Source organism: Artemia franciscana, chromosome 20 (assembly GCF_032884065.1).
Source record: "Artemia franciscana chromosome 20, ASM3288406v1, whole genome shotgun sequence".
NCBI classification, from domain to species: Eukaryota; Metazoa; Arthropoda; class Branchiopoda; order Anostraca; family Artemiidae; genus Artemia; species Artemia franciscana.
In genome coordinates this window covers 12,592,033-12,619,564 of record NC_088882.1, presented here as the reverse complement: position 1 = coordinate 12,619,564, position 27,532 = coordinate 12,592,033, and the positions used below count along the sequence as shown (strand labels likewise).

General features: G+C 34.1%; 1 protein-coding gene across 1 annotated transcript in view; it reads left to right on the top strand.

Moving 5' to 3' along the window:
• Positions 1–27,532, top strand: part of LOC136039767 (teneurin-a-like) — a gene marked incomplete in the record, with an annotated part of 538,588 nt that overhangs the window by 396,885 nt on the left and 114,171 nt on the right.

The window sequence follows — 27,532 nt, the reverse complement described above, 5'->3', positions numbered from 1 at the left end:
GCATTTTAATGCTGATTTGAAATATATAAGTTTCATCAAGTTTAGTCTTACCCATCAAAAGTTACGAGCCTGAGAAAATTTGCCTTATTTAGGAAAATAGGGGGAAACACCCTTTAAAAGTCGTAGGATCTTAACGAAAATGACACCATCAGATTCAGCGTATCAGAGAACCTTACTGTAGAAGTTTCAAGCTCCTATCTACAAAAATGTGGAATTATGTATTTTTTGCCAGAAGACAAATCACGGGTGCGTGTTTATTTGTTTGTTTTTTTGCTTTTTTTTCCCCCAGGGGTCATCGTATCGACCAAGTGGTCCTAGAATGTCGTAAGAGGGCTCATTCTAACGGAAATGAAAAGTTCTAGTGCCCTTTTTAAGTGACCAAATAAATTGGAGGGCATCTAGGCCCCCTCCCACGCTCATTTTTTTCCGAAAGTCAACAGATCAAAATTCTGAGATAGCCATTTTGTTCAGTATAGTCAAAAACCATAATAACTGTGTCTTTGGGGATGACTTACTCCCCCACAATCACTGGGAGAAGGGCTGCAAGTTACAAACTTTGACCAGTGTTTACATATAATAATGGTTATTGGGAAGTGTAAAGACGTTTTCAGGGGGATTTTATTTTGTTTGGGGGTGGGGCTGAGGAGAGGGGGCTATGTTGGAGGGTTGGAGGATCTTTCCTTGGAGGAATCTGTCTTGGGGGAAGAAAAATTCAATGAAAAGGGCGCAGGATTTTCTAGCATTACTATAAGAAAACAGTGAAAAATAAACATGAAAACGTTTTTTTCAAATGAAAGGAAGAAGTAGCATTGAAACTTAAAACGAACAGAGATTATTACGCATATGAGGGGTTCTAAAAATACCTTAGCATAAAGAGCGAGGTATTTAGGAGGAGATAAATACCTTGCTCTTTATGCAAAAGTATTTTTAGTAATTTCAACTATTTATTCTACGGCCTTTCTGATTCAGGGGTCATTCTTAAAGAATTGGGACAAAACTTACGATTTAGTGTAAAGAGTCAGGTATTAACGAGGGTACAAACCCCGTCGTATACATAATAAAAACATAAGGTTATGAAAATTTGTTACGTAAGTTAATTCTTAAGTTACGTATATTTTTTACTAATAAAAACGTTCGTTAAAAATTAAAAGTTCTAGTGGCCTTTTTGGACCACTAAGCAACCAAAAAATTGGAGGGCAACTAGGCCTCCTTCTCCACCCCTTATTTCTCAAAATCGTCTGATCAAAACTAAGAGAAAGCCATTTAGCCAAAAAAAGAATTAATATACAAATTTCATTTTAATAATTTATGTGCGGAGAGCCAAAACCAAACATGCATTAATTCAAAAACGTTCAGAAATTAAATAAAAAAAACTAATTTTTTTAGCATAAAGTAAGGAGCGACATTAAAGCTTAAAACGAACAGAAATTACTCCGTATATGAAATTGGTTGTCCCCTCCGCAATCCCTCGCTCTTTACGCTAAAGTTTGACTCTTTGGCACAATTCTACTTTTTAAAACAATTAAAAGCTTTAGCGTAAAGAGCGAGGGATTGCGGAGGGGACAACCCATTTCATATACGGAGTAATTTCTGTTCGTTTTAAGTTTTAATGTCGCTCCTTACTTTCAGCTAAAAAAATTAGTTTTTTTTATTTAATTCGTAGATAGGAGCGTGAAACTTCTATATCAGGGTTTTCTGATACGCTGAATCTGATGGTGTGATTTTTCTTAGGATTCTATGACTTTTAGGGGCTGTGTCCCCCTGTTTTCGAAAATAAGGCATATTTTCTCAGGCTCGTAACTTATGACGGGTAAGATTAAACGTGATGAAACTTATATATTTTAAATCCTTATTAAAATGGAATTATTTTGATGCAACTAGTGGTATCTATTCCTTTTTTTTTAGTGTTCTGGTTACTATTGAGCCGGGTCGCTCCTTACTACAGTTCCTTACCTCGAACTGTTTGAAAAGCGGTCTAAACATTAACTTTAAACTTTAAAGGCTAATCTTCAAATATTATAATTTATAATTAAATATATACTCCTTGATAATACGCAGCTCTTACAAATACTTTTGGCTGTTTTTTTTTTAACTCATTAATTTTTACGAAAATGTCGTTTTATTAACCATACAATTTAAATGAAGAATAAGTAGTTTATAGTTAATTTAGGTACAACAGTAAACGTTGTCAAATAAATTAGTTTAGAACTGCTTTATTTATTAATTAAACTGCTTGGTCAGCAAAAATAACTTGTTAAAAAAAAGACTAAGAAAATGAATAAGCTACCAAAAGTAATCGTACCAACTCAAGAAAATGTTGGGAGGGGAGCAAAATATATTTTAAAATTTAGGCGTGAGAATTTTTTCAATAGAAAAAAGTATTTCCTAATGAAAATACAAAAAAAGTATCTTTTTGAAATCCAGAGAGGGGGTTAAAAATATAAATGGGGAAAATTCAACTTACTCCCCCTTTTTCTTCGAATTGGTGCCACTGAACGAAAGGCTACGAATGTGGATGATACAAAATATATATCATATCTTCTAAATGAGCTGGTGTGATTGATAAAACTGTTTTTTGCGATTGGTAAAATTAAATAACTGTTTTATTAAAGAAAGACCCTCAATTTCAAACGATAAATCAAATAAAAAAAACTAATTTTTTTAGCTGAAAGTAAGGAGCGACATTAAAACTTAAAACGAACAGAAATTACTCCGTATATGAAATGGGTTGTCCCCTCCGCAATCCCTCGCTCTTTACACTAAAGCTTTTAATTGTTTTAAAAAATAGAATTGTGGCAAAGAGTCAAACTTTAGCGTAAAGAGCGAGGGATTGCGGAGGGGACAACCCATTTCATATGCGGAGTAATTTCTGTTCGTTTTAAGTTTTAATGTCGCTCCTTACTTTCAGCTAAAAAAAATTAGTTTTTTTATTTAATTTCTGGCCGTTTTTGAATTAATGCATGTTTGGTTTTGGCTCTCCTCACATAAATTATTAAAATGAAATTTGTATATTAATTCTTTTTTTGGCTAAATGGCTTTCTCTTAGTTTTGATCAGACGATTTTGAGAAATAAGGGGTGGAGAAGGAGGTCTAGTTGCCCTCCAATTTTTCGGTTACTTAAGAATGCAACAAGAACTTTTAATTTTTAACGAATTTTTTATTAGTAAAAAATATACGTAACTTAAGAATTAACCTACGTAACAAACTTTCATAATCTTATATTTTTATTATGTATACGAGGGGGTTTGTACCCTCGTTAATACCTCGCTCTTTACACTAAATCGTAAGTTTTGTCCCAATTCTTTAAGAATGACCCCTGGATCAGAAAGGCCGTAGAATAAATAGTTGAAATTACTAAAAATACTTTAGCATAAAGAGCGAGGTATTTATCTCCTCCTAAATACCTCGCTCTTTATGCTAAAGTATTTTTAGAACCCCTCATATGCGTAATAATCTCTGTTCGTTTTAAGTTTCAATGCTACTTCTTCCTTTCATTTGAAAAAACGTTTTCATATTTATTTTTCATTGTTTTTTTATAGCAATGCTAGAAAATCCTGCGCCCTTTTCATTGAATTTTTCTTCCCCCTTGACAGATTCCTCCAAGGAAAGATCCTCCAACATAGCCCCCTCCCCTCAGCCCCACCCCCAAACAAAATAAAATCCCCCCAAAAACGTCTGTACACTTCCCAATAACCATTACTATATGTAAACACTGGTCAAAGTTTGTAACTTGCAACCCCTCCCCCAGGGATTGTGGGGGAGTAAGTCATCCCTAAAGACATAGTTATTATGGTGTTCGACTATGTTGAACAAAATGGCTATCTCAAAATTTTGATCTGTTGACTTTGGGAAACAAATGAGCGTGGGAGGGGGCCTAGATGCCCTCGAATTTTCTTGGTCGCTTAAAAAGGGCACAAGAACTTTTCATTTCCGTTAGAATGAGCCCTCTTGTGACATTCTAGGACCACTTGGTCAATACGATAACCCATGGGGAAAAGAAAAGAAAAACAAAAAAAACAACAAATAAACACGCACCCGTGATTTGTCTTCTGGCAAAAAATACAAAATTCCACATTTTTGTAGATAGGAGCTTGAAACTTCTACAGTAAAGTTCTCTGATACGCTGAATCTGATGGTGTCATTTTCGTTTCCCCCTATTTTTTTAAATAAGGCAAATTTTCTCAGGCTCGTAACTTTTTATGGGTAAAACTAAACTTGATGAAACTTATATATTTAAAATCAGCATTAAAATGCGATTCTTTTGATGTAGCTATTGATATCAAAATTCAATTTTTTAGAGTTTTGGTTACTATTGAGCCGGGTCGCTCCTTACTACAGTTCGTTACCACGAACTGTTTGAAGATGAATTAGATTATCGACTTTTTTATGTGTTAATTGCTGTTTGTTTAGTTATTTGATCAGGTAAAAAGTTTAAACCAAATAGTCTTTGCTTAATGTTGATGAGTGTTTGATGATTTTGTTTAACTTAATCTATATTACCCTTCTATTCTTAATTAACGCAATATTAGCTTTTAGTTAGTGTTTCTATGGTTTTTTTTGACAGTTCATCTGTGATTGGTCAACTATTGAACTCCCTAACAGGCCATGTATTAATCTTAGCAACGGATTCAGCTAAGTCTTTCTGATTAGAAAGTTAGAAACCTCACGATTCTCCAGGAAATTGAGGCGATTACTTCGACGTTTCTATAAGTAGAAATTTCTCTCAATTTAGGGTTAGAAGAAATGATTCTGAATCAGTTAAAGGTAAAGACTTATCTCCTCAAAGATTACACTTGTCCTATGCTATCTCTCTTGAACAAAATGAGGAAAAAGATTAGTTTTGAAACTCGTTTTTCAAAATGAAATAAAAAATACTTTTGAAAAAAATGTTGGTTGTCAGAGAAATATGCTTCAAGTTTAACATCAGACCATATAGTAAATCAAGAGCTAAAACACGAGGCATCTTTACACACTGGTGGCTGGATATCTAAATTGAGGGGATAGAGGGATGCCCGGAGCCATAGAAGGCATTTCTTGAGGCATACAAATTAGATTTGGGGACAAGAAGCTACGCAGAGCTACAAAATGCAGTACGAAGATTCTCTGGTGCATATACAAAATCACCATTATAGGTGGTATTTAACTCAGAGGTATACATAAGGGGGATATAAGCACGGCTGCAAAACTTAAGCTTGCGGTGAACTTGTTCTGATATTCCCTCTAGACTTACAAATCTATATGCGAATGCAGAATGTTTATATATTTTTTATATTATATATATATATATATATAACACTTTAGTCTCCAAACTCACTAAAAAACTTTAGACGAAGATTCAAACCATGGGATATTCATGACATATTTGATAGCTAATAAGGTCAAAATTTGTGCTATTATTACCCTTAGATATAATTTTTAATCTTAAAAATTCTAACTATGCCAGATAGGACAAAAATAAGCTATAGTTTTTGGTGATTTAGGTGAAAAAGGCGCTATTTCAAAGTTTTTTTGTTTTTATAGTTTTTTTAATATCTCTTTTTATAGTAAAAAGAAATTTTGCTTTCCTTTTTTTTAGTGTGTGATAAAATGTACACTAATGTCTAATCATAGAGGCCAAAGAAAGTATGGTAATTATGTAGACATTAACGTGGTTGCTGTAGGAAGTAAACTAGTATGATTTACTGTAGGAAGTAAACTAGTATGACTTTTTAGACTTAGAGATACTGTAAATTAAGTCTTAATAGAAGAAACAGTGTGGTTTTAGGAAGGGGTAAGAGATGCGACGACCGAATTTTCTCCCTTAGATTAATAATTACGAAGTGCCCGAGTCACCAAACCCCTTTAGTCCTCAGTTATGGACAAGCATTTGATTCAGCTGATAGAAGAGCTTTATTTAATGTTCTATCCTTGTCGGGGTCGCAGATAAACCCATTAAAGTGATTTTTGCTATGTATGAGAAAATAATTGCTGTGGTTAACATAGGAAATGAGGTTAGTCGCTGGTTTTGAGTTAATCGGAGCCTAAGTAGGATTGCGCTCTATCCCCTTGTATGCGGAACATTTTGATGGACTTCGTCCTAAGGAGCCCAGAAAATGCAACGGGAGAACTCGGAATCAAATGAGGAAATAAAACCCACTTAGACTTAAATTATGCTGATGAGTTAAGCTATGAAAATTTTTTGCAAAACAAATGAATTTTTGGAGGTTTTTTCAAGTCCAGGGTTCAAGAATAGGTTTAAAAATTAATTTTAAGAAGACTAAATGGTTAAAACTAGGATTAGGAAGAGGTAATGCTGAGTAATATGAAGATCGTTCAAGTGGATAGCTTCCCTTACTTAGGTAGTGTTATTAGTAAAGACTGTGAGTGCTGTGAAGATCTTAATCGCAGATCAGCCAAGGCTCAGAATGTTTTTACACAGTTCAAAAAGAGTTTGGAAGAATAAGAAGATAAGTATGCGAACCAAGACTCGAATAATAGAAGCCCCAGTGATGGCAGTGGACAAATTTGATTCTGACCTATGGGCGCTCCGAAAAAACTGACAAGGATTTGCTAGATGTTTTCCAGAGAAATTTCCTACAGATTGTTGTGGGTAATCAACTGACTGACCATATCCCGTCGATTTTGAATTCAAATCAAGTTACCATCAAGTCATTGACCAATTGGAGACAAAGCCAATAAAGGTAGTCTGAGTGTGAGGCAAAGCTGGCATAAGCCTTTTTCAGGATTGTATAAAAAAATGGATTGTACGAAAAATGTGGTTCAATTCCGCTTTCCAGGTTTTAATGAAAGAAAGGTTGAGATGGCTATGGCACGTTCAGTTGATGAAGGATGACAGATTACCGAAGATTGACTTTGTCGGCCAACCGTCTAGGGCCAAACAAAAACAGGTCGTCCCCGAATGGGGTGGGAGGATGTCGCACGGAAATATTGAAGGGAAATTGGAGCTTTTGGGAGGGTGTGAAGGGGGAGGCTTTGAATAGATTGGTATGGAGGAACTGCGTATGTAGCTGTGTTGGAATCAGGCAGTTTGATGCTGCAGCGAGTTGTTAGTAGTAGTAGTAGTAGTAGTAGTAGCATAGTATTACCTGTACAAAGGTACGTATTCTTACTTGGAGGTTTAATTTTCATCTTAAGCAGAAAATGTTGAACAAAATCGTTTAAACTAGAGTTTCAGCATCGAAGCCTTGCTGTAAAGTAATATTACATAATTTTAAACAGTCTCACATTTTATCTGATAGTACTGAAAATCCTTTACTAAACGTTCTACCAAGTCTAAAGGCCCAGTTTCAGAAGAAAAGGGGTTAAGGTAAGAACAAACGCTCACATATTTTTGTATGTATTTACATCCTTTTTATATAGATTCTTTTTAATATATATATATATTACTTTTATAAGTAATTTAACCATATAAATAATGTGTAAATTCTAATAATGTATAATATACAATTATACTCATTATTTAGAATGTACTCACATTTACACGTTCATTTTTTTCACGTTTTATTATTTAAATATTGAGTTCATTTCAAGTTGTGTTCCTTGTTTCAGAGGGTTGTCCTATGGAGTGTCAAGGGCATGGTGAGTGCACAAGTCAAGGAGGAGTTGGAAATGAATATTACTGTCAATGCAAAGAAGGATGGTCGGGCAGTGACTGCAACATTCTCCTTGAAATGAACTGTGACGATGATTTTGACAATGATGGTGGTAAGAGCTACAGACCATAATTTACTTATTAAAGTTGAATGTTTGAACATTTTAAAAATTTATATTTCTTTCTCTTTCAATACATTGAAAAAATTCAATATATTCAATGATGAAAAAAGCTTTTTAAAGACTTTCATTTCATATCTGATAGCTTTTCAATCATGCCAGAAACCCTCTCTGGCAAAATGTTTTCCCAGGAATCCCCCCCCTAAAGGAAAGCTGTATCTGGAGAAAATTCCTCAATGGAGAATTTCTCCCGTAGAAAAATATCCCGTGGAAAAATTTCCAGACAGTTTCAATCCCACTCCCAGAACATCCCCACGTGTAATATTGAGCAGGCAAAGAAAAGTAAGACAAATAAAAAGAATTTCTAAAATGGATTCTGGCGAATTCTCCCAGCGTAAAATTTCCCCTGGAAATTTCACCCTTGGAAGCTTCTCTATGGAAAATTTTTAATGTGAAAAATCCCCCAAGTAAAAAATCTACCCCCTCCAAAAAATCTTTGTATACTTCCCTGTAACAAATACTATATGTGAACAATGGGTAAATTACGAAACTTACAACCCCTTCTCCAGCGACTCTGTAAGTCATGCCATTTCTAAGAGCATAATTATCAGACTTTTCAACTACTTTGAATCAGATAGTTACATCAAAATTTTGATCGGGTGATTTTGGGGTAAAGGGGGCATGTGAGGAGAGCTAGTTGACCATCATTCTTTCGGTCACTTAAAAAGCGGACTAGAAGTTATGATTTTGGATAAAAAGAGCCCTCTCCCGAATTTCTAGAATCACTGGTTTGATGCTAATAACCCTGCGAAAAAAAAAACATCCGTGATATTTCTTCAGGCAAAAAATGCACAAAGTATTACACTTTGTATATGGGAGCTTCAAAGCTCTATCATAGGGTTCTCTGGTATGCCGAGTGATTTTCATTAATATCACTTGTTTTTGGAGGTGTTTAGGCCCCCCCCCTTTTACGAGAATTGGGCAAATTTTCTCGGCCTCTCAACTTTTGATAAGTAACATTAAGCTTAATGAACTTTATACGTTTGGATTCAGCATAGAAATTCAATTTTTTCAATGTGTCTAATGATATCAACAGTGGGCCACTGAGGAGGGGGGTGGGACAGGAGGGCAGTTGCCCCTCCAATAATTTGAAAAAAATTACAATTTATTAAGTAGCTTTAAAACTGATGCTCATTTTAAGTGACAAATTTCCTCTTTAAAGTGAGCAGATAATTTTTTTTAATTAATCTACGCTGGTTTTTAACACAAGGAATACGAGAAAAAGAGGAGTCCATTACACTTCATAATATGTTCCACATTCATATTTTTCCAAATAAGCTGCCTTTGAAACCTTATCATCAAACAAAATATGAGCCTAGTTAATTGCAAAATTGAAAAATGTTCTATGCTTTGGGTTTCGCCATATTTGCTCATGCCAATTTTCTCTCTCCCCTGATATTTAAGGTGATTTAACTTCCTAAAATCTATCAGTTTAACATTAGATTCTATTATTTTAAAACTTTCAAAAATGGAAATAAACACACGCTCTACATCTGCAAATGGGACAGAAATGAAAAGAACAGAAATGGAATCATTTTCATACAGTGAATATAATTTCCTGAATGAAATAAAAAAAATCATCGAAAAAGAAAATAAGACTTAGTGCTTTTTATAATGGTATTCTTACTATAACTAAATAGGTCAAGTCGGTTTTAGTTAGGTTATGGAATTTTGTAGAGGGGGATCCGCTCCAGGACTCATCGAATTGTTTTACTTTTTATGTTTTTTAATTTGGAGTTATTGAAATCTATTGTTTTCTTTTTATAATTTATATTCTTTTCTATTTTTTCCTTTTATGTGAATCCTTTTGTGCTGGATTCACATACTAACCCACTAATGTAGGATTGCCTCTATCTACAATTAAATAAATAAAAAACAAGTTTTTAAATGAAAGTAAGGAGCGACATTAAAACTTAAAACGAACAGAAATTACTCCGTATATGAAAGGGGCTTTTCCTTCTCAACGCTCCGCTCTTTACGCTAAAGTTTGACTTTTTCTCTTAACTCTACATTTTAAAACAGTAGAAAACTTTAGCGTAAAGAGCGGGGCGTTGAGAAGGAAAAGCCCCTTTCATATACGGAGTAATTTCTGTTCGTTTTAAGTTTTAATGTCGCTCCTTACTTTCCTTTAGAAAACTTGTTTTTTTTTATTTAATTTCTGAACGTTTTTGAATCAATGCATGTTTTGATTTTGGCTCTCCGCAGAGGAATAATTAAAACGAAATTTGTATATTTATTTTTTTGGCTAAATTGCTTTCTCATAATTTTGATCGAATGATTTTGAGAAAAAAAGAGCGGGGGAGGAAGCCTAGTTGCCCTCCGATTTTCGGTTAATTAAAAAGGCAACTAGAACTTTTAATTTTTTACGAATCTTTTTATAAGTAAAAGATATACGTAACTTATAAATTAGCTTACGTAAAGAACTTTTGTATTCTCATGTTTTTATTACATACATGAGGGGGTTCGCCCCCTTGTCAGTACCTCGCTCTTTACACTAAAGCTTAAATTTTGTCCCAATTCATTAAGAATGACCCTTGAATCACAAAAACCGCAGAATAAATAGTTGAAATTACTAAATATACTTTAGCGTAAAGAGTGAGGTATTAGGAGGAGGTGAGCCCCTCATATGGGTAATAATTTCTGTTAGTTTTAAGTTTTAATGCTGTTGCTTACTTCCAGCTGAAAAAAAAACTTTTCCATATTTATTTTTTCATTGTTTTTTTTTTTAAGTAATGCTAGTAAATCCTGCGCTCCCTTCATGGAAATTTTCTTCCCCTATGACAAATTCCTCGATGGAAAGTTCCCCCAGCCTATCCCCCCTTCTCAACCCCTGCCTCCAACCAAAAAATTCTCCTGAAAATGCCTGTACACTTCCCAATAACCATTACTATATGTAAGCACTGGTCAAAGTTTTGAACTTGTAACCCCTCCCACGGGGACTGTGGGAGAGTAAGTCGTCCCCAAAAACATAGTTATAAGGTTTTTCGACTACGCTGAATAAAATGGCTATCTCAGAATTTTGATCCGTTGACTTTGGTAAAATAATTAGCGTGGGAGGGGGCCTAGGTGCCCTCCAATTTTTTTGGTCACTTCAAAAGGGCACTAAAACTTTTCATTTCCGTTAGAATGAGCCCTCTCGCAATATTTTAGGACAACTGGGTCGATACGATCACCCCTGGGAAAAAAAAACAAAAAAAACAAATAAACACGCATCCGTGATCTGCCTTCTGGCAAAATATATAAAATTCCACATTTTTGTAGATAGGAGCTTAAAACTTCTACAGTATGGTTCTCTGATACGCTGAATCTGATGGTGTGATTTTCGTTAAGATTCTATGACTTTTAGGGGTATTTCCCCCTATTTTCTAAAATAACGCAAATTTTCTCAGGCTCGTAACTTTTGATGGGTAAGACTAAACTTGATGAAACTTATATATTTAACATCAGCATTAAAATTTGATTCTTTTGATGTAGCTATTGGTGCCAAAATTCCATTTTTTAGAGTTTTGGTTACTATTGAGCCGGGTCGCTTCTTACTACAGTTCGTTACAACGAACTGTTTGATTAAATAAAAAAAAATATAAGTTTTTTTCAAGTGAAAGTGAGGAGCAAAATTAAAACTTATAACGAACAGAAATTATTCCATTTATGAAGGGATTCGAACCCTCATCAATACCTCGCTCTTTACGCAAAAGTTCGAGTTTTGTTCCAATTCCTTAAGAATGATCCCTGAATCACAAAGGCCGTTTATTTAGAATAAATAGCTCTTTCTAAAACACCAAAAATAATTAAGCATAAAGATCGAGGTATTGACGAGGGGGCGAACCCCCTCTTATACGTAACGTAACCATTTCTGTTCGTTTTCTCAACGCTGCTCCTTACTTCAGTTGAAATAACTTGTTTTTTATTTAATTTTTGATCTTTTTTTAAAATATTCCGGGAAACCGGCACCTTCGTGGAAAATTTGCTTCCCCCATGAAAAATTCCTCCATTGAAAGATCTTCCCATGTAACCCTTACCCCCAAACCCTCACCCCACCAGAAAATATCTCCTTGATAACGTCTGTAAATTTCCTAATTACCAATATTGTATGTAAACAATGGGCAAAGTTGGGGATTAAAGTTGCAAAGTAAGGACTGTGTGGGGATTAAGTCGTCCTCAGAGACATAGTTATTAGATTTTTCGACTATGCTGAACAAAATGGAAATCTCAAAATTTTGTTCCGGTGAATTTGGGAAAAAAGCATGGGAGGGGGCCCAGTTGTCCTCCAGTTTATAATACGATCAATCCCGGGAAATCCCCCCTGAAATTGTCAGTAAACGTCCCAACAACCCATATTACATGTAAACAATGGGCAAAGTTCATAACTTGCAGCCCTTCTCCAAGGGACTGTGGGGGATCAAGTCGCCCTCACATACATAGTTATTAGATTTTTTCGACTATGCTGAACAAAATGGCTATCTCAAAGTTTTGATCCAATGACTTTGGGAAAAAGTGAGCGTTGGAGGGGGCCTAGTTGTCCTCCAATTTTTGTTCACTTAAAAAGGTTCGACATTGCTGAAGAAAATGGCTATCTCAAAATTTTGATCCGGTGACTGGGAAAAAAAAAGCATGGGATGGGGCCTAGTTGTCCTCCAATTTTTTGCTCACTTAAAAAAAGGTATTAAAAGTTTTAATTTCCGTTCAAATGAGCATTCTCGTGAATTTCTAGGACCACTTGGTTGATACGATCACCCCTGGGAAAAAAACAAACAAAAAGAAAAAAACAAATAAACACACATCCGTAATTTTTCTTCTGGCAAAAAATACAGAATTTCACATTTTCCCAGATGAAACCTCTACAAAAGGTGTATCTGATATGCTAAATCTGATGGTATGCTTTTCGTTTGGTATATTCTGACTTTTAGGGGGTTTTTCATCTTTTTTTGGGAACTAGCTGTTGGGGTGGTGCTTCGCGCCACCCCAACACCTAGTTGGTGGGGGCGCTTAGTCGTTACGCGCCATTGCAGTTGTGTCCCTGTGTCCCACCTGTGATATATATATATATATATATATATATATATATATATATATATATATATATATATATATATATATATATATATATATATATATATATATGTGTGTGTGTGTGTGTGTGTGTGTTTTTAACTACGTAAAACTTGCGAATATACAACATTCTTCGCTGTCCCATTGTCTGGGCAAATAAATAGATTGTCAGGTTTACCGACTCTTGAACATGTAACACATAATTGTCCATGGGAAAACAATCCGTATTCAGATCTATACCTCATGATTCTAGTGATTGCCCTTGAGCTTTGTTGATGGTGATTGCTAATCGAACATTCCCTGTGTCGCCGTTTATCTCTGCCTCATTATACTTTACGAAATGTCTGCTGAGAATAGAATAAAGTGAATTTAAACAAAATATGCATATCTTTCTCTCAATTTAGAAATTTTTTGTACATATAAGCGGCATCAACCCATTCTATTTTTCTATTGTTATCGGCTTTTTCATGCAGTACTAGGAGACCGACCTTTGCTCGTGAAGGGAATTATAGACATAAATACGATATTTAGTGTAACCCCCTCCGGAAATGTATACCCTCCATACCCTGATTTACACAAGAAAAAATTTTTCCGCAGTTTTTATATAATTCGTTTTTGAACAAAGATACAAAGGGGAAGGTAATTTTGAGACTCTAGTAGTCAATTATCCCTTCAGATTGGCATTCCTGGTAATTTTTAATTAATTTAAGGTTTCTACCGTAATGATGCCAAGAATATTTCAGATTTTCTGGATATTCTTAGTCAAACAATGCCCAAAGGATAAGTTAATAATTCTAACTTTAACTTTAGATTTTTCAAGTACTTTAAAATTTCAAATGCGGTATCGTGTCAATATATAATGTTACATAATCTGTGTGTAATACTTAGACTTATCCTATAACTTTATCTAGACAGTGTAATTGCGCTGCCTATGATTTTTTTGGTTTTATGTGGCCCACTCATATCAATGCTATTTATTAGCATAAATCGGCAAACCCGCAAACAAATCAATTTAATAAAGAATTCTAAATAACAGTTCAATAATCATTTACTTCAAGAAATTAAAATTTACACAGTCAAAATTCACTCAAAATTACGAGCAAATGGATAGCGGGATACCCGGGGCTATTACAACGAAGCTTGATCTAATCATGAGATTGAGCCTCCTGTACTGGGTGTGAGGGTTGGGGGAAGTGAGGAGGCTATGTACTGCAGCATTAGTGATCAATCTGAGCCGAGTGTATACGACATTTACTTTTGCCCACCCGAAAGCTTTTTATGGTATATTACTGCCGTCTGCAGCAACTCATTACTGACAATTTTAGTAAAAAGCCAAGCACCAGCACATATTTATGACTGTTTAATGTGTTTTTATCATTTACTAGCTGATGGGGTGGCGCTTCGCGCCACCCCAACACCTTGCTGGTGGGGGTGCTTCGCCCCCCCCAAGCCCCCCCGCGCGCGTAAGTTGTTACGCGTCATATTAGTTACGCGCCATTGTAGTTGTGTCCCTGTGTCCCACCTGTGAATATAGATAAAAGAGAAAAGCTTTCTCTTTTCGTTATAGATGTATATATGTTTTTAACTACGTAAAACTTGCGAATATACAACATTCTTCGATGTCCCATTGTCTGTGCATAGAAATAGATTGTCAGGTTTACCGACTCTAGAACATGCAACATAAAATTGTCCATGGGAAAAACAATCCGTATTCAGATCTATACCTTATTATTCTAATGATTGCCCTTGAGCTTTGTTGATGGTGATTGCTAATCGAACATTCCCTGTGTCCCGGTCGTCATTTATATTCCCAGTATCCCGGTCGTCATTTGTGTCCCAGTGTCCCAGTCTGTAATTTCTCTTTGAGCGTCCCGTTCGTCATTTATATTCCCTGTGTCCCGGTCGTCATTTGTGTCCCGGTGTCCAGGTCTGTAATTTATCTTTGAGTGTCCCGGTCGTCATTTATATCTCCCGGTCGTTATTTGTGTCCCAGTGTCTCAGTCTGTAATTTCTCTTTGAGTGTCCCGGTCGTCATTTATATTCCCTGTGTCCCGGATTTTAGTTTTCTTTTTCTCCTTTATTTATCAGTTTTTCTCCTTTTTTAGTTTTTTTTTCTTTTTCAGTCTTTAGTTTTTTTTTAGTTTTTTGATTAGTTTTTAGTTTTTTTTCTTTGTAGTTTTTTTGTAGTTTCTACCTTTTTTTTAGTTTTTTTTCTTTTTTAGTTTTTTACCTTTTTTTGTTTTTTTTTTAGTTTTTTAGCTTTTTTAGTTTTTTAGTATTTATTTTTAGTTTTTTTTTGTAGTTTTTACCTTTTAAAGTTTTTATCTTCTTTTGTATTAATGCTAAAGCCAAGGTTCAAACCTGGAGCCTCTCGGACCTAGAACCTGAAACATAACGCTACCAACTCAGCTACTTCGGCTTGAATACATTCGTTTTGAGCAGCTTCCTCGGGTGTTGCCATTGTAGGAAATTTCTCTTTCAACGATCTTCTTACAATTAAAAATTTGTCTTTGAACGATATTCTTAAATACCTGTGTCCTGGTCGTCATTTATATTCCCTCTGTCCCGGTCGTCATTTGTGTCTCGGTCTGTAATTTCTCTTTGAGTGTTTTTTCTTTTTAGTTTTTTTTTTTAGTTTTTTACCTTTTTTCTTTTTTCAGTTTTTCTTTTTCTTCTTTATTTTTCAGCGTCACTATGAAATACATATTGCCGATCCTTTGTTTTTTTAACTAAAATCTGGAAGGCATTGATTACCTTATCCAAGTCAAAATCCCAAACCCAATCATCATCGCTATCATTTTCAGTTTTGATATGTTTTGACTCTCGCTGTCCAGATGGATTTTCATCTAACTGCGCGATTTTGCGTTCTTTAGCCGCAAGCCTGTTTTCTTGCTGTTCTTGTGATTCCTCGGCACGCTTTCTTTTCTTACTTTCTCTATGAGCCACAAGTTTTTTGGCATAGACTCTTTGAGCAGCTTCCTCGGCTGTTGCCATTGTAGGTTCTTCAGTCATTTTACAATTAAACATTTTTCCGTCCACGATCTTCTTACAATTAAAAATTTGTCTTTGAACGATTTTCTTAAATACTTTTAATGACGGCATCGTCATAACAAACATGACGACAACTAACTTCATAACAACATGATGACATGAGGTCACTCGACAGACTCACAGACAAACAACTTATTTTTATATATATACTAGCTGTTGGGGTGGCGCGAAGCGCCACCCCAACACCTAGTTGGTGGGGGCGCTTCGCGCCCCCCAAGCCCCCCCGCGCGCGTAAGTCGTTACGCGCCATTGTAGTTGTGTCCCTATGTCCCACCTGTGATATATATATATATATATATATATATATATATATATATATATATATATATATATATATATATATATATATATATATATATATATGTTTTCAACTACGTAAAACTTGCGAATATACAACATTCTTTGCTGTCCCATTGTCTGTGCATATAAATAGAATGTCAGGTTTAACGACTCTTGAACATGCAACATATAATGGTCCATGGGAAAACAATCCGTATTCAGATCTATACCTCATGATTCTAATGATTGCCCTTGAGCTTTGTTGATGGTGATTGCTAATCGACGATTCCCTGTGTCGCCATCGTCATTTATGTATCCCCCTGAGCCCCCCGGCGTCCCTGTTGTAGTTGTGTCCCTGTGTCCCGGTCGTCATGTCCCGGTGTCCCGGTCGTCATTTGTGTCCCGGTCTGTATATACATTCGTTTTTGAATTGGTATTTTTTTAGGTTTTAGTTTTTTACCTTTCTTTAGTTTTTTTTTCTTTTTTTAGTTTTGTTTTTCTCCTTTATTTTTCATTTTTTCCTTTTTCATTTTATTTTCTTTTTTACTTTTTTTTTAGCTTTTTAGCTTTTTTAGTTTTTTATTAGTTTTTAGTTTTTTTTCTTTTTAGTTTTTTTTGTAGTTTTTACCTTTTTTTTAGTTTTTAATTTTATTTTACTTATGTCCCGGTCGTCATTTATACTTACTGTGTCCCGGTCGTCATTTGTGTCCCGGTGCTTTGTTGATGGTGATTGCTAATCGAACATTCCTTGTGTCCCGGTCGTCATTTATATTCCCTATGTGCCGGTGTCCCGGTCGTCATTTGTGTCCCGATGTCCCGGTCTGTAATTTCGTCAGTCGAAAACATGACGTCAGTCGACACAGAAACATGACGTCACCTGACAGATCCACAGACAGACAACTTATTTTTATATATATAGATATATATATAAATATATATATATATATATATATATATATATATATATATATATATATATATATATATATATATATATATATATATATATATATATATGTATATATATATATATATATATATATATATATATATATATATATTCTTTTTAGTTTTTTTGTAGTTTTTACCTTTTTTAGTTTTTTTCTTCTTTTGTATTAATTCTAAAGCCAAGGTTCAAACCTGGAGCCTCTCGGACCTAGAACATGAAACATAACGCTTTACCAACTCAGCTACTTCGGCTTGAATACATTCGTTTTGAGCAGCTTCCTCGGGTGTTGCCATTGTAGGTTCTTCAGTCATTTTACAATTAAAAATTTCTCTTTCAACGGTCTTCTTACAATTAAAAATTTGTCTTTGAACGATATTCTTAAATACCTGTGTCCTGGTCGTCATTTATATTCCCTGTGTCCCGGTCGTCATTTGTGTCCCGGTATCCCAGTCTGTAATTTCTCTTTGAGTGTCCCGGTCGTTATTTATATTCCCTCTGTCGCGGTCGACATTTGTGTCCCGGTCTGTAATTTCTCTTTGAGTGTTTTTTCTTTTTAGTATTTTTTAGTTTTTTACATTTTTTCTTTTTTCAGTTTTCTTTTTCTTCGTTATTTTTCAGCTTCACTATGAAATACATATCGCCGAACCTTTGTTTTTTTTAACTAAAATCTGGTAGGCATTGATGACCTTATCCAAGTCAAAATCCCAAACCCAATTATCATCGCTATCATTTTCAGTTTTGATATGTTTTGACTCTCGCTGTCCAGGTGGATCTTCATCTAACTGCGCGGTTTTGCGTTCTTTAGCCTCAAGCCTGTTTCCTTGCTGTTCTTTTGATTCCTCGGCACGCTTTCTTTTCTGACTTTCTCTATCAGCAGCAAGTTTTTTGGCATAGACTCTTTGAGCATCTTCATCGGCTTTTGCCATTGTAAGTTTATCAGTCATTTTAAACTTAAACATTAATAGATTTCTACGTGAACATATATGTCTTATATATCTTTAATGACGTCACCGTCATAGCAAAAATGACGACAACTAACTTCATGACGTCAGTCGACACAGAAATATGACGTCACCTGACAGACAGACACACAGACAGACAACTTATTTTTATATATATAGATAGATAGATAGTGTATTGCGTAATATTTTTAAATTCATGAAGTAGCGTGTTTGTTAAATAATTAGTTTAATTCACTATCACTTGAATAATACCTACTTCAATAGCACACCATCTGGCCCCTCCCCCAATAAAAATAGTTTAAAATAAAAGTTTAACTTACTATTGAGCCACGTCACTCCTTAGCGAACTGTTTTATAATGAACATCTTATTATTGCAATACTTATGTATAAAACATCCTGCAAGACCTGTAGATAGGCTGAAAATAGCTAATTCTATACCGTTGCAAAAAAAAAAAGAAAAAAAAAATGCATTAAGTTGTGTCAGCATGATAAAAAGAGTAACTCCATAATGTCTTCGTTAGTTTTTAGAATCAAATTTCAATTTTCTTTGTCTCATTTTCACAATTTCATTTCAATGTCGAGAAATCCTTGACATAAGTAAATGGGATCTATTTTGGTCAATATCTCTTCGTCTCGTATGTAATTACTCCATTCTGGAAAATAATAGCCGGAACAGACGACCCCAAAATTAAAATGTTTAGTTCCTTCGAAATGACTGTAGTATTATTATGACTCTACTTCTAGCTGAGCTAATGTAAAAGCCACTCTTTTCGTTTAATCATTATACAATATATTTCTTTAAAAATATATTATTAATTCGGTAAATCTACTCTGTAAGTGAGAATAGGGTTCTGACCTTTTCCTCTTTTAAATTGAACGGAACCTTGAGCTGCTTTTGCAGAATCAGCACTTTTGGGTTCTTATAAGAGTAAGGTGAGAGCCCCATTTAAGTTATTGGGTTTCCCTGTTTTCTTTGTGCCAGTGAAGATTCAGTTGTTCTTTTCGAACTAAGCACTGAAAGCTATTTCGTAATTTCTTTCTATTTCTGTCTCATGTTCAAATGAGCTCACGATTTTTTTTATGTATATATAGATGCAATATACTTTGAACAAAAGGTATGGATATATTTTTTGAAGTAAGCTTTGGTTAAATTGAATGTCTGATTGAACAATCTACATCTTAATATTTCCTATTGTAAGCTTTCCTTTCAAAAGGACTGGGATTGCTTACAGATAAATACAGGAAGAAAAGGAGTATTGGAGAGGCCTTTTGAGTAGAAAGCGTCATGATTTCAATCCTTTGAAGTCTTTCAATAGAAAGCTCAGCATACAAGATTTTCTAGTATTAGAATTATTTACGAGAATTGTGGTTTACTTATGTATACCTATGGCTTGATGATATGGTATTTTGTTTGTATTCAAAGGAATGATTGCTTGAATGTGTTTGTTATTTCACTGCCTTTGAAAAATCAAAATATAAGAATATATAGAAATGACTGATCAAAGAAAAAAATCTTTGGAAGTCCTGAGTAGTTATCGAATTAGATATTAGGTTCGTTTTCCCTGTGCAAGATGCTGGAGGGGAGATTAGGATATTTTTCCCTGAAGTTTTTCCTTGAAAATTCTCATTGTTTCCAGATTAGAAAAGAGGTCTACGCTCTTATAATATTTTATCAGCTTCTTCTTATTTTAACTTCTCAGAATCTCTGATGGCTCTTTAGATGTTTAGTTGTTTCTCAATGATTCTTTCAATTTTAAACAGACAGTTGGAATTTATTCCGTTGGTATCTAAATTCTGTCATATCTTTGACACCTGGGTACACCATATATTGGAGCTTTTTTGTAGTTTGGATCGTAACCCAGCACCGGGTTGAAGACAAATTGTTACCGAGTCACAAAAAAGTATGTACAAATACTTTTTTTTACATCCTTTTTTATTTACATCATGTAGAAACTTGGAATAGTAGAAAAGCGTTCATGTTTACTCCTACGTAAAACTTTATCGCCCGATCCCATGCATTGTGTTAATAACTTTGCTAGATCTCGGGATTAAGGTTTTTGAGCAGAATTTCTAAGCCTACCATACAATATTTATTGGATAAAATGTATTGGTCAAAGTAGTGATGGTGTTCCGGCAATGGAAGGCTGTCAGAAAGGTTTGTTTAAACAAATTCAGCAATTAACCATTAACTTCATATGGATGCCCTGCATCATCCATAGACAAGCGTAGAAGGCCAGACGCTTGCATTTACATTTAAATATAATTTGAATGTTTTAGATTTGTAATGACACAAAATATCGTTCACCTAATAGCAGACTCTTTACTAAATAACGCAGGAGTAGCGCTGCGTGATCTAAACTGCATGATGAAACAAAGGTGTTTTTAAGCACGGATAGTCTATATAAACACACCGTTTTATGTTGTAATTAACAATATCTGCCAAAAGGAAGTGTCCGTTCGAGCTAAAAATGAAGCTTAATTTCTTATGAATGAAGGTCCACCATCTTGCATGGTAATATGGATAAATTCAATTTTAAATGGTTAATAACAGTATCTTTTTGTGCAACATGATTGCTACATTAAATGGAATGGAATCAGATTTACAAAGCTTGGTTAAGCATCGGATAAAATCACTGCTATAATGTACAAGAATTACTCTCTGGAAACAACGAATTTAAAATAGAATCGTTGAAAAAAACTTATTTAAACTCATTCAAATAATTAAGCAGGATATCTTCTTCTAGAACCGCTGCCCGTCAAACAGTTCGTGGTAACGAACTGCAAGTAAAGAGCGAATCGGTTCAATAGTAACCGAAACTCTAAAAAACGGAATTTTATTATTAATAGATACATCAAAAGAATTTGCCCATAATGCTGATCCCCAATATATAAGATTCATCAAGTTTAGAGTTACCAGTCGAAAGTTACGAGCCTGAGAAAGTTTGCCTGATTTTTGAAATAAGGAGAAAACCCCCTGAAATTAAAGAAATATGATGCATTTTTATTTATTTTTTCCCCAGGGATAACTATATCGAAATGATGGTCCTATAAGATCGGAAAAGGGTGCATTCGAACCGAATTTAAAAGTTCTAGTGCCCTTTTTAAGTGATCAAAAAGATTAGAGGGCAACTGGCCCCCCACGCTTATTTTTCCCCAAAATTATCTGATCAAAATTTTTATATAGCCGTTCTGTTCACTACAGTTGAAAGATTAAATAATTATGTCCTTAGATGTAAAATGATCCCCCTCCCTACAGTCCGTGGAGAGAGACCTGTAAGTTATGAAATCCACCCATTTTTAACGTTTAGTATTTGTTATTGGGAACTATAAACATTTTTTTGAGGGAAGGGGTTGTGCTTGGGGTGGAGCTTAATTGGGAGAATCTTCCTTGGGGACAAAAATTCCTTAAGGAAGGGGTGAACATTCGAGGGGAAATTTTACACTGGGAGGAATTGACAGAATTACTATACGAAGTTCTTTTAAATTGTCTTACATTCACTTTGGTAAATTTTTCATGTGGAGATGATCCGGGGGAAATATGCAGGAGATTTTATCACCATGTTTTGATTTCCGGGAAATAACTTCCACGGAAGGTGGCATTTCTGGAGTGATCGAGAAACCGATTAGAGGTTAAAGTATTATTCAAAAGAAAGAATACAAAGGAGAATTTTTCGGTCAAGAATCGTCCGAAAGCAATTTTACAGGGAGAGACCATTCTCAGCGAGGATGGAAATGTCTGGAATGAATTTGACGGAGGGGGGGTGTATTTTACGTTGGATAAAATTTCTAAGGAGGAGTTTTCCGTGAAGGGGAAGGGTATATTTCATGGAGGGAAAACCAGATTTACTGGCATTATTTTAAAAACGAACAGAAATTATTCCACATGAAGCATTGCCCCGTCCTCAATACTCTACTCTTTACGCTAAAGTTTGACTGTATTTTTGTTTGTTAAGTTTGATTCAACCTTACTCGTTGAACGATCACTTTTTAATAGAACTTTAAGATTAAGTGCTGTCGAGAGTGATGTTGAGTTGAGAGTGCTAGAGTGCTGTTGAGAGCCACCCTATTTAATCGGTGGAATGGTTTTTCAACAACCTATAAATTAAAACTGAGATATATCTACAAACCTAAGTTAATTGGGATCCTCTATCCTCGAAAAATTGAAAAACAGCTGCCTACATATTTATTCTCATTTTATTTTTCTTTCTTTTGGTTACATACTGATTAATTTGTTAATTGTATATTTTAATATTAAAATCTATTATTTATTAATAATATTATTATGTCCGCTATATAATATAGTAGTATTATGTCCGCTATATAATATAATATAATATAGTATATCCGCTAATAAATAATATTATTATTTATTAATAATATTATTATTATTAATAATAATAATATTATTAATTATTATTATGTCCGCTCATATTTAGCAGGAGAAAAGAACAACGGTTCTCTATTAGACTATTTTGTCAACTTAGCTTTATATCATCTATCCTATGACATTTGTAACTAAGGTCCCATCAAAAAGTCAAAGTCTCTGGTATGGCTTCCATAAAAATCGGTATAAAAACGTGTTCTGATCCAAAGATGACAATAAAATACCCCTGGTATTTTTTTTTGTCAAAAGTCAGGATTAATTTAGACATCCCAGATCAATGTCTACTTTAATTAATAAAGACGGTAGCACTCGGGAGTAAGTTTTGACTATTTGCCAACTTAGCTTGACTATTTTGTCAACTTATCAACTATTTTGTTGACTATTTTGTCAACTTAGCTTTATAACATCCATCCATATGACATTTTTAACTAAAGTACCATCAAAAAGTCAACTTCTCTGATATGGCTTCCATAACAATCGGTATAAACACGTGTTCTGATCCACAGATGACAATAAAATACCCCTGGTAATTTTTTGTCAAAAGTCAGGATTAATTTAGACATCCCAGATCGATGTCTACTTTAATTAATAAAGACGACACAACTGAGGAATAAGTTTTGACTATTTGTCAACTTAGCTTGACTATTTTGTCAACTTACCGTCTATTTTTTTGACTACTTTGTCAACTTAGCTTTATATCATCCATCCATATGACATTTTTAACTAAGGTCCCATCAAAAAGTCAACTTCTCTGATATGGCTTCCATAACAATCGGTTTAAACACGCGTTCTGATCCACAGTTGACAATAAAATACCCGGTATTTTTTTTCTGTCAAACGTCAAGATTAATTTAGACATCCCAGGTCGATGTCTACCTTAATCACTAAAGACAATACAGCTCAGGAATAAAGTACACCACCTTGCTTCGTATCTTACAAAATTTATGAAGGTATTGCCAGACTATTAAAAGCTGAGGAGTCGACAGGATTCTATTTTGAGGAGGTTTCAACTTGCTGTGGTGCATGGAAAAGGTCCAGGTTATTTAATATCTCAAAAGTAGGCATATGATCATTACAGAACAATTAATGACACTTACAACAATGCTGTATACGTTTTTTTGCAGCAAAACATACCTTTTGGTATTTAAAAATTGTTGACAAATAAATTTTCTCTTGACTGGCACTTATGTGAGCACGATTTCTACTGGATTAAATACTTATGTCCCCATAAATAAATTCATCTTGTTTCAGTGTAATTAATTGTAAAAAAATTGTCCTTTCGAATTTTTAATTTTGAAAAATAACTTAGTACCATATTCTTTTTAATCTTAAGATTTTACAAACACCATGTGGTAGGAAATGAGCAATCAATAACGAATCGATTGGTTGCTGGTATATACCTACAGCAAGCCGATTTGACGGGTTTTTATAGGATTCAAAACTGACTATGATTGAAATCAGAGTACTCATAAGATCATATTATTAATATTCTTCAGAGAAGCATTGTGTTTAACATCAGATAGTTAGAGAGTGGAGATGCAACGAAGAGTTGCATCTCCACAACGAAGAGTCACATTCTTAGTTCATGAGAATCACAGTAAAACAACAGGCCAGACTGTTCCGATCATCTGACAATTAAAAAGGTCGTGGTGAAGAAACATGTTTGGCCTTCATATTTCAAACAAAGGGTGTAAATAGGATTTTGGAATTTTAAGAGAAAGCGGACTTTTGGTCTTTTAACTCTTCATATTTACTGCTTTTATAAAAACATTTATTAAAGCAGATCTGTAAAAGTTGCAGTATTTTCTGAATGAGCAGCTTTGCATTGGTAAGCAGCACATAAAATTATGCTGCTTCGTATTGGGGTCGGAGGTACTGAAGTGTTCCTCGTCTGAAGTATTTTCTGAAACGTTTCATGGTCAGTCTTTCCTTCCAAAATAAAAGTAGCTAAAAATGTACCCATGTGTATCATGTACCCTGATACCCCTCAAAATGTTAATCCATTATTTCGTGTTTTCGCAACCCAACCCTCCGTGATACACCGTGAAGTCGATTCGCACCACCATGCCTCACTGTTACTCAACCAATGGAACCTTTTACTACCCTGTCATCATTTCTAAGAGATTTTGCAGATTTTTTTTTACTAAAAATCTCGCATTGCGTACATTGCTTCATGTTTTTTCAACCCAACCCTCTATGATAAACTATCTCCCACTATCCTCAGTTAATGTGAATACTAGAGGTATCTTTCACACTCTAAAACTCATTTTCAAACGCTATTGGATAAACCTTTCACTTTGGTAGGAAAACATAACAATTAAAAGCTTTCAAGTAGATTTTACTTTTAGACGGACTGGTTGACTGTGCAGATACTGAGTGCTGCTCAAAGCCCGAATGTTCTGGCAATCTAATGTGCCTATCATCTCCGGAGCCAATTGATATCCTGCTGAGAAAGCAGCCCCCTCCAGTTTCTGCCTCTTTCTACCAACGTGCCAAATTTTTAATTGAAGAAAATGCTGTTCAAAGTTATGCCCATCGTGATGAATACAGTGAAAGGTAAGTTTATTGGCTGAACTTTAACAGAATTGCTCGGATGTTAACTATGCTTATAAAACCTGCACGATAGGGCAGAATTCGCAAAGTATTGGTGCATATTAATAGTAAATGTGCAAGTTTGTAAACAATTAAAATAGTTAAAAGGGTATGTTCCATATATGTCAAAAAACTTCGTTGAGATTCATTTTCAATTCTCTCTTGCCAAAGAACACATACAACGATATAAAGTATCAATTTAAAAATATTCTATTGATATTATGTTGACTATTCATACATAGTAATATCCTTAAGGTATTTATTTGCAACCTATCACAACTCACTTTGTTAACCCTTGCTCACAAAGAGCACGTTTTTCCGTATAATAAGCCTCTTTTTATATTCCTTGCTTGTAAACCTCGAATGGATGTTAAAACAAATATTTGGAAATTAAAGCGTTAAATTTACAGACTTTAGCTTTTGTTTTTAGTTTTGATTGATAGCTGAACATTTGACATCGTATGAGAAGCAATATTTATTTTAAAGTTTATTTCATTGTTTGGTGAAATGAAATCAGTTACTGAATAAAACAGTTACTTTAAGATCTTAATTATCATATATTATTGAGCCTATAATATTCAGCATAATATTCAGTTATAATAAATTAATGTAAGAGCACAATTAGAAGTAAGTTCTGAATTTATTTTATACCTTTATTGGTTTTTAGGCTATGCCGAAAATTGTGTATAAAATTTAGTATAAAAATCTCCTTCAATATTTTTTACACTTTAACTGCAATTATGAGATCAATATTCTATAAATCCAAATCCAATTTCTTAAAATTGACAGTATTGGTTTTACTCAAAACCATCTTACAAAAGATCTTTAATGTTTAAGGATATTGTAGTAAAACGATTGTTTTAAGTCGGACAAAAAAGAAATTCAGTCTAAGTTTTGATTACACTTTTCACAAAATTTACCTTCAGTAGGTGTTGAATTTTAACGCATTAGCGTTGCATCTATGCCAGAAATTTTTTTCGGGAAAAAAATCTATTTAAGTTTTATAAATAGTTTCTTTATTAAGTAAAATTTGTTTTTGAGGCAGTATTATAAGTTTCATATTTTTAGCTTTTGACAAGCTCATGTTAGCGCAAACAAAGGCTTGATTAAAAAGACAGAATAAAGATTGTGCTCGGGCTTTAATTGGTTCTTACAAAGTCACGCCCGTATTTTCCTGTAAGAACGAAGGTATAGGATACTAAGAGAACTTTTTCGTTAAAGAGGACTGATAAAGAAAAAGCTTGGCAAGTGGAGAACTACCTTCTGCATAAGTCCATCTAATTTCAAAACATGAAATATTTAAAGAAGAATTAATTGTATTGATAAAATTCATTGTTTAGAATTTTTATATAGTTTCATTCATGAAGATATAGTTTCATTCATGGGAAGCAAAGGAGGGTACAATCACCCCTACTGCCATAGCTTTGTGGCTGCTATTGGCTTATATATTTGTAAAATAGGTTTGTAGAAGTGCTTAAGCTCGGTCGCGGGCACCTAAGCCCAGGCTTTTGACATTTCCACCATTTTTCTTATAATTTTATGCGAAATACAAACGAACTTCTAATCTGGTCTTCTGGTTATGCTGTCAAGAAGTTCTTTACAAATTCGTAAATTCTAGTAAATTTTAGATGAATCTGTCTTTGAACACCAAAGGCAGTGGAATAAAACCTGATGATTTGAATTGGTTGAGAATAATATGCCTAAAAAATCAAAGAAATTCTAAAACCAAACTTTAGATGATGTTTAGCGGTGTAGATTTTGGTAGAGGTGGGTGCCAAATTAAAATAAAAGGAAAAACAGAAATGGGGGTGAAAAATTTAGAAAAACTTTATGAAAACTTAGCTATAATTCGTCTAATTCCAAAGTTATATAATACATAACATAAGTCCAAGGGTTTGCCTAAAGAAAGACATGAAAGCACAAGAAAAACATGATTTTTAACAGATTTTACTGATACGAATTTTGCATACGAAAAGCTAAAATTTAGCTACCGGTTAAGTAAAATTAAACAACATTAAAATTTAACTAACATTAAAATTAAAGTTTTATTTATTCATTTTCACGATTCGAAGTGACAAAGCTAAAGAAAATATGGTACTGCTCTAAAACTTCATAATTTTGAACCAAACAATGAAAAATCTAATTGAGCCTTTCTGGTATGAGTAGACCAAAAATGGGCCAAGGGGGTAATAACAGTTTTTAGTTTAACATTCTTGGTAATTCTATGATTTTTAATAGAAGGGAATCGTTCACATTTTTGTAGCTAAGATTCCAATTTAAAAGATCCGATTTATAATTCCAATTAAAGATTCCCTATAAGATGTAGTGCATTAATCATTTTTGAAATTTTATTTCTCGTATCCTCGTATTGTTTAAATTTGAAACATAAGTCTTAAAAGACCTAAAGTTCATATCTTAAATGGTTTCATTCATTTTCGTGAAATATTTCTGCTTTCCTCAAGAATTAGAAACACTGCTGGTATATCGTTCTCCAT